The sequence below is a fragment of the Grampus griseus genome, assembly GCF_964374135.1.
Source record: "Grampus griseus genome assembly, chromosome: 4".
Lineage (NCBI taxonomy): Eukaryota > Metazoa > Chordata > Mammalia > Artiodactyla > Delphinidae > Grampus > Grampus griseus.
In genome coordinates, this window is record NC_138997.1 from 33,500,281 (window position 1) to 33,508,439 (window position 8,159).

At 42.0% G+C, this 8,159-nt stretch overlaps 1 pseudogene across 1 annotated transcript; it reads left to right on the top strand.

Annotated features, from left to right (window-relative positions):
- Positions 1 to 3,190: 3,190 nt before the first annotated feature.
- Positions 3,191 to 4,151, top strand: LOC309822243 (hsp90 co-chaperone Cdc37-like; annotated as a pseudogene). Its single transcript has one exon. The product of its transcript is annotated as a hsp90 co-chaperone Cdc37-like (transcript).
- The last annotated feature ends 4,008 nt before the right edge of the window (positions 4,152 to 8,159 follow it).

Below are 8,159 nucleotides of genomic sequence, written 5' to 3' on the forward strand. Positions count from 1 at the left end.
TTATTTTAATCCTTTAATTAAATTTTTCCCTCTGGTATAAATCTAGGCTTTCTGGAACGAGGGGTGGGAGTCTTTGAGGAGACGGTACTGCCCCTTGCAGATTTAGCCAGAGATTTGTGTGCGGACACGCCTGGGTAGTTTATATACGATAGGGTGATGACATGGAAGAGTCTACTTCAGCCTTCTTCGTTATTTAAAATATGAACTGGACCATTGATTTTTCAGTTGTTTTCTTTCCATACCTCAGAATTTCCTATAAGGGACTGAAAGATGCCAGGGTTGCTTATGTGTTACTGTTTCATTTCTGACAGTTTCTATTTCTCACAGAGGATCAGAGCAGGGCTGGAAACAGCTAATTTTATTATCTACTGTAAAATGAGAATGTGATGTAAATGTGCAGACAGTGTTTACCAGTTGAGGTCCTGAGGGAACGATCCATATATTTTCTTTTTTTTTTTTTAAACATCTTTATTGGAGTATAACACCTTTATTGGAGTATAATTGCTTTACAATAATGGTGTGTTAGTTTCTGCTTTATAACAAAGTGAATCAGTTATACATATACATATGTCGCCATATCTCTTCCCTCTTGCATCTCCCTCCCTCCCACCCTCCCTATCCCACCCCTCTAGGTGGTAACAGAGCACCAAGCTGATCTCCCTGTGCTATGCGGCTGCTTTCCACTAGCCATTTTACATTTGGTAGTGTATGTATGTCAATGGCACTCTCTCACTTTGTCCCAGCTTACCCTTCCCCCTTCCCCATGTTCTCAAGTCTACTCTCTATGTCTACGTCTTTATTCCTGCCCTGCCACTAGGTTCACCAATACCATTTTTTTAATATTCCATATATATGTGTTAGCATGCAGTATTTGTTTTTCTCTTTCTGACTTACTTCACTTTGTATGACAGACTCTAGGTCCATCCACCTCACTACAAATAATTTTGTTTGTTTTTTATGGCTGAGTAATATTCCATTGTATATATGTGCCACATCTTCTTTATCCATTCATCTGTCGATGGACACTTAGGTTGCTTCCATGTCCTGGCTGTTGTAAATAGTGCTGCAATGAACATTGTGGTACATGACTCTTTTTGAATTATGGTTTTCTCAGGGTATATGCCCCGTAGTGGGATTGCTGGGTAGTTCTATTTTTAGTTTTTTAAGGAACCTCCATACTGTTCTCCATAGTGATTGTATCAATTTACATTCCCACAATTTATTTTTAATGAATGGAAAAGCTTTCCATATAGAAAAGCAAAGTAGATACATGTGATTTTATGTAAGTTTTGTATCATCTGACTCCGGGAAAATCTTTTGCCTGACTGAAAGACTGATGGCTCCCGGTGGTACTGGGTGACCATGCCTATAATCCTCGTGGCTGACAAGAGAGAGCAACAAGGAGAAAGGAGGTCAGGGAATGAGGAAAGGAAGCCTTGCGAGGCAGAAACTATGAGAGTGAGAGTGCAAGCTCCCACCTGCACCTAAACAGGCAGAGTGCCTAGGGCCAAGGGCAGAATTCTTTTTTCTTTTTTTTTTTTTTTTTTTGTGGTACGCGGGCCTCTCACTGTTGTGGCCTCTCCCGTTGCGGAGCACAGGCTCCGGACGCACAGGCTCAGTGGCCATGGCTCATAGGCCCAGTCGCTCCGCGGCATGTGAGATCTTCCCGGACCGGGGCACGAACCCGTGTCCCCTGCATCGGCAGGCGGACTCTCAACCACTGCGTCACCAGGGAAGCCCCAGAGGCAGAATTCTTTAACAGCAGAAACTCTCCCACCCACCCTACAAACATACTCAATAACATTCTGTGTGTTACTTCTTCCCTTCCTTGAAATCCCTTCAATGGAATGTCTGTTTGCATTCTCATGCCGGGGGTTGCAGATGGACGGACAAGCAGGCCGTGAAGAGTAAGCACATAAAAGAGGAGCCACCTTTGATTATCTTTTTTACCAGTTTCTTGGTTTCATTTTAAAACTGCTTTCTCTGGTAAAAGAAACAAAAAAACTTACATGCTATCTAATATATATGTATATATATATTCAGATCAGCCAAATCACCCCTGGCCATTAAAGGAGAGACAGCTGTTATGGTCAGATCGCCCTCACATCCTCAGTGCCTGTTTTCTGTAGGAACCTTCCATGAATTCTCTGCTCTTCATTTATGACCACGTTTTCCAAATGTATAATGTCTACAAAAGGTATGAAAAGTTTAGGACTTATGATAATAATACTCAGTATTGGCAGTACCCACACTGAGCCCTTCATTGCTCATTGCTTTTCTCACTGACCATGGAGTTTGAGGGTGACAGGGGAGGACCTTCAAGAGACAGAGGAGGGCTTCCCTGGTGGCACAGTGGTTGAGAGTCCGCCTGCTGATGCAGGGGACACGGGTTCGTGCCCCGGTCTGGGAGGATCCCACCTGCTGCGGAGCGGCTGGGCCCGTGAGCCATGGCCGCTGACCCTGAGCGTCTGCGCTCCGCAATGGGAGAGGCCACAACAGTGAGAGGCCCGCGTACCACACACACACACACAAAAAAAATAGATGACACAGGAGTGAGACATGGAGATCACCGTTCTCCCCAAAAATACATCAAAGATACATCTACATGTGGAACAACTCCTACAGAACACGGACTTAACACTGGTAGAAGACCTCAGACTTCCCAAAAGGCAAGAAACTCCCTATGTCCGTGGCCATGTGGCTGACAGGGTCTTGGTGCTCCGGCCGGGTGTCAGGCCTGAACTTCTGAGGTGGGAGAGCCAAATTCAGGACATTAAGCCACCAGAGCCAACCTGACCCTATGTAATTTCAATTGGCGAGAGGTCTCCCAGAGATCTCCGTCTCAATGCTAAGACCCAGCTCCACTCAATGACCAGCAAGCTCCCATGCTGGGCACCCCATGCCAAACAACTAGCAAGATAGGAACACATTCTCGTCCATTAGCAGAGTGGCTGCCTAAAATCATAAGGTCACAGACATCCCAAAATACACCACCGGACATGGTCCTGCCCACCAGAAAGACAAGATCCAGCCTCATCCACCAGAACACAGGCACCAGTCCCCTCCACCAGGAAGCCTACACAACCCATTGAACCAACCTTACCCACTGGGGGGCAGACACCAAAAACAATGGGAACTACGAACCTGCAACCAGCAAAAAGGAGACCCCAAACACAGTAAGTTAAGCAAAATGAGAAGACAGGTGTCCGAGTGCCAGTGGAAGCTGAAGGGGCTGGAGGTGGCCAAGGGCGAGGGCAGCTGTAACGGTTGCAGGCTAAGGCACAGCAGCTGCGCAAGGAGGAGCAGAGCTGGGAGCAGAAGCTAGAGGAGATGTGCAGGAAGGAGAAGAGCATGCCCTGGAACGTGGACACGCTCAGCAAGAACGGCTTCAGCAAGAGCATGGTCAATACCAAGCCTGAGCAGGCGGAGGTGGAGTTGGAGGAGGTGAGGGAGCAGAAACACAAAACCTTCATGGAAAAGTATGAGAAACAGATCAAGCACTTCAGCATGCTCCACTGCTGGGATGACAGCCAGAAGTACCTGCTGGACAACATCCACCTGGTGTGCAGGGAGACCGCCAACTACCTGGTTATTTGGTGCTTTGACCTAAAGGCGGAGGAGAAATGTGCACTGATGGAGCAGGTGGCCCACCAGACCATTGTCATGCAGTTCATCCTGGAGCTGGCCAAGAGCCTGAAGGTGGACCCTCGTGCCTGCTTCTGGCAGTTCTTCACCAAGATCAAGACTGCCGACCGTCAGTACATGGAGGGCTTCAATGATGAGCTGGAGGCCTTCAAAGACTGCATGCGGGGCCGGGCCAAGCTGCGCATCAAGAAGGTCATGAAGGAGTACGAGGAGGAGGAGTGAAAGCAGAAGCTTGGCCGAGCAGCCTGGACCCCATCGAGGTATACGAGTCCCTCCCTGAGGAACTCCAGAAATGCTTTGAGGTGAATGATGTGCAGATTCTACAAGATGCTGTCAGCAAGATGGATCCCACCAATATGAAGTACAACATGCATCATTGCATCAACTCCAGCCTCTGGGTCCCCAACTCCAAGTCCAACGAGGCCAAGGAGGAGGAGGAGACGAGTCCCAGGGACCCTTTGCTGGAAGCCTCCAAGCCAGGTGATGAGAAAGATGTCAGCACATGACCCACCTCAGCTGACTGCCTGCAGGTCCCTGTGTGCCCCTTTTCAGAAAACAAAAATAGACACCAACTCCCTAGCTCCTGGCTTCCTCCACTTTGGCTGCTCCCCCACCTAGCCTGTAGGGGCCTGCCCAACCACTTCACCACTGCCATATCCCCAGTGCTCATCCAAGTCTTTACTTTGAGTCAAGGGACTTCACTGCCTGCAGGTCACCCCACTTCAGCATTATGCAAAAGGCTCAGGGATCCAGGGACGGGTAGAGGTTGCCAGCCTCTGGTCCATGGGGTAGGGATGGGGTCCCCAGCAGAGGGGCTTGCTCCAGTCACTGTGTGCTATGTTTTCACTGTTCATCCACACTGAGTATTCTATATAGTAAACAGCAATTATCTTCGAATATACAACAGATGAAGGAGCAAAGTAAAAACTCACCAGACCAAACAAATGAAGAGGAAAAAGGCAGTCTACCTGAAAAAGAACTCAGAGTACTGTTATTAAAGATATGCAAAATCATGGAAATGGAATGGAGAAAATACAATAAACATTTAACAAGGACCTAGAAGAACTAAAGAGCAAACAATAAAGAACAACAGAAAAATGAAATTAAAAATTCTCTAGAAGGAATCAATAGAAGAATAACTGAAGCAGAAGAATGGATAAATGGAAGATAAAATAGTGGAAATAATTATCACAGAGCAGAATAAAGAAAAAAGAATGAAAAGAATTGAGGACAGTCTCAGAGACCTCTGGGACAACATTAAACACACCAACATTCGAATTATAGGGGGCCCAGAATAAGAAGAGAAAAAGAAAGGGACTGAAAAAATATTTGAAGAGATTATAGTTGAAAATTTCTCTAATATGGGAAAGGAAATAGTCAATCAAGTCCAGGAAGTGCAGAGAATCCCATACAGGATAAATCCAAGGAGAAACACACCAAGACACATATTAATCAAACTAACAAAAATTAAATTCAAAGAAAAAAATTAAAATCAGCAAGGGAAAAACAACAAATAACACACAAGGGAATCCCAATAAGGTTAACAGCTGATCTTTCAGCAGAAACTCTGCAAGCCAGAAGGGAGTGGCAGGACATATTTAAAGTGATGAAAGGGAAATACCTACAACTAAAGTTACTCTACCCAGCAAGGATCTCATTCAGATTCAAGGGAGAAATTAAAACCTTTACAGACAAGCAAAAGCTAAGAGAATTCAGCACCACCAAACCAGCTTTACAACAAATGTAAAGGAACTTCTCTGGGCAGGAAACACAAGAGAAGGAAAAGACCTACAATAAAAAAACCCAAAACAATTAAGAAAATGGTAATAGGAACATACATATCGATAATTACCTTAAATGTAAATGGGTTAAATGCTCCAACCAAAAGACATAGACTGGCTGAATGGATACAAAAACAAGACCCATATATATACTGCATATAAGAGACTCACTTCAGACCCAGGGACACATACAACTGAAAGTGAGGGAATAGAAAAAGTGAGTCCATGCAACTGGAAATCAAAAGAAAGCTAGAGTAGCAATTCTCATATCAGACAAAATAGACTTAAAAATAAAGACTCTTACAAGAGGCAAAGAAGGACACTACATAAAATGATCAAGGGATCAGTCCAAGAAGAAGATATAACAATTGTAAATATTTATGCACCCAACATAGGAGCACCTCAATACATAAGGCAAATGCTAACAGGCATAAAAGGGGAAATCGACAGTAACATAATCATAGGGGACTTTAACACCTCACTTTAACCAATGGACAGATCATCCAAAATGAATATAAATAAGGAAACACAAGTTTTAAATGATACATTAAACAAGATGGACTTAATTGATATTTATAGGACATTCCATCCAAAAACAACAGAATACATATTTTTCTCAAGTGCTCATGGAACATTCTCCAGGATAGATCATATCTCGGGTCACAAATCAAGCCTTGGTAAATTTAAGAAAAATAAAATCATATCAAGTATCTTTTCTGACCACAGCACTATGAGACTAGGTATCAATTACAGGAAAAAATCTGTAAAAAATATAAACACATGGAGGTTAAACAATACACTACATAATAACCAAGGGAACATGGAAGAAATCAAAGAGGAAATCAAAAAATACCTAGAAACAAATGACAATGAAAACATGATGAACTAAAACTTATGGGATGCAGCAAAAGCAGTTTTAAGAGGGAAATTTATAGCAATACAATCCTACGTCATGAAACAAGAAACACCTCAAATAAACAATCTAAGCTTACACCTAAAGCAATTAGATAAAGAAAAACAAAAAATACCCCACAGTTAGCAGAAGGAAAGAAATCATAAAGATCAGATCAGAAATAAATGAAAAAGAAATGAAGGGAACAATAGCAAAGATCAATAAAACTAAAAGTTAGTTCTTTGAGAAGATAAACAAAATTGATAAACCATTAGCCAGACTCATCAAGAAAAAAAGAGAGAAGATTCAAATCAATAGAATTGAAAATGAAAAAGGAGAAGCAACAACTGACACCGCAGAATTACAAAGGATCATGAGAAATTACTACAAGCAACAACATGCCAATAAAATGGACAATCTGGAAGAAATGGACAAATTCTTAGAAAAGCACAACCTTCTACAACTGAACCAGGAAGAAACAGAAAATATAAACATACCAATCACAAGCACTGAACCTGAGACTGTGATTAAAAATCTTCCAACAAATGAAAGCCCAGGACCAAATGGCTTCACAGGCGAATTCTTTCAAACATTTAGAGAAGAGCTAACACCTATCCTTCTCAAACTACTCCAAAATATAGCAGAGGGAGGAACATTCCCAAACTCATTCTATGAGGCCACCATCACCCTGATACCAAAACCAGACAAAGATGTCACAAAGAAAGAAAACTACAGGCCAATATCACTGATGAACATAGATGCAAAAGTCCTCAGCAAAATACTAGCAAACAGAATCCAACAGCACATTAAAAGGATCATACACCATGATCAAGTGGGGTTTTCCCCAGGAATGCAAGGATTCTTCAATACATGCAAATCAATCAATGTGATACACCATATTAACAAACTGAAGGATAAAAACCATATGATCATCTCAATAGATGCAGAGAAATCTTTTGACAAAATTCAACACCTATTTATGATAAAAACACTCCAGAAAGTAGGCTTAGAGGGAACTTACCTCAACATAATAAAGGCCATATATGACAAACTCACAGCCAACCTCATGCTTAATTGTGAAAAATTGAAAGCCTTTCCACTAAGATCAGGAACAAGACAAGGTTGTCTACTCTCACCACTATTATTCAACATAGGCTTGGAGGTTTTAGCCACAGCTAAATCAGAGAAGAAAAAGAAATAAAAGGAATCCAAATCAGAGAAGAAGAAGTAAAGGTGTCACTGTTTGCAGATGACATGATACTATACATAGGGAATCCTAAGGACTGTATGAGAAACTAGAGCTAATCAATGAATTTGGTAAAGTTGCAGGATACAAAGTTAATGCACAGAAATCTCTTGAATTCCTATACACTAATGATGAAAAATCTGACAGAGAAATTAATGAAACACTCCCATTTACCATTGCAACAAAAAGAATAAAATACCTAGGAATAAACTTACCTAAGGAGACAAAAGACCTGTATGCAGCAAACTATAAGATACTTATGAAAGAAATTAAAGATGATACAAACAGAAGGAGAGATATACCATGTTCTTGGATTGGAAGAATCAACATTGTGAAAATGACTGTACTACCCAAAGCCATCTACAGATTCAATGCAATCCCTCTCAAACTTCCACTGGCATTTTTCACAGAAGTAGAACAAAAAATTTCACAATTTGTATGGAAACACAAAAGACCCTGAATAGCAAAAGCAATGTTGAGAAAGAAAAATGTAGTCAGAGGAATCAAGCTCCCAGACTTCAGACTCTACTATAAAGCAACAGTAATCAAGACAGTATGGTACTGGCACAAAAACAGAAATATAGATCAATGGAAT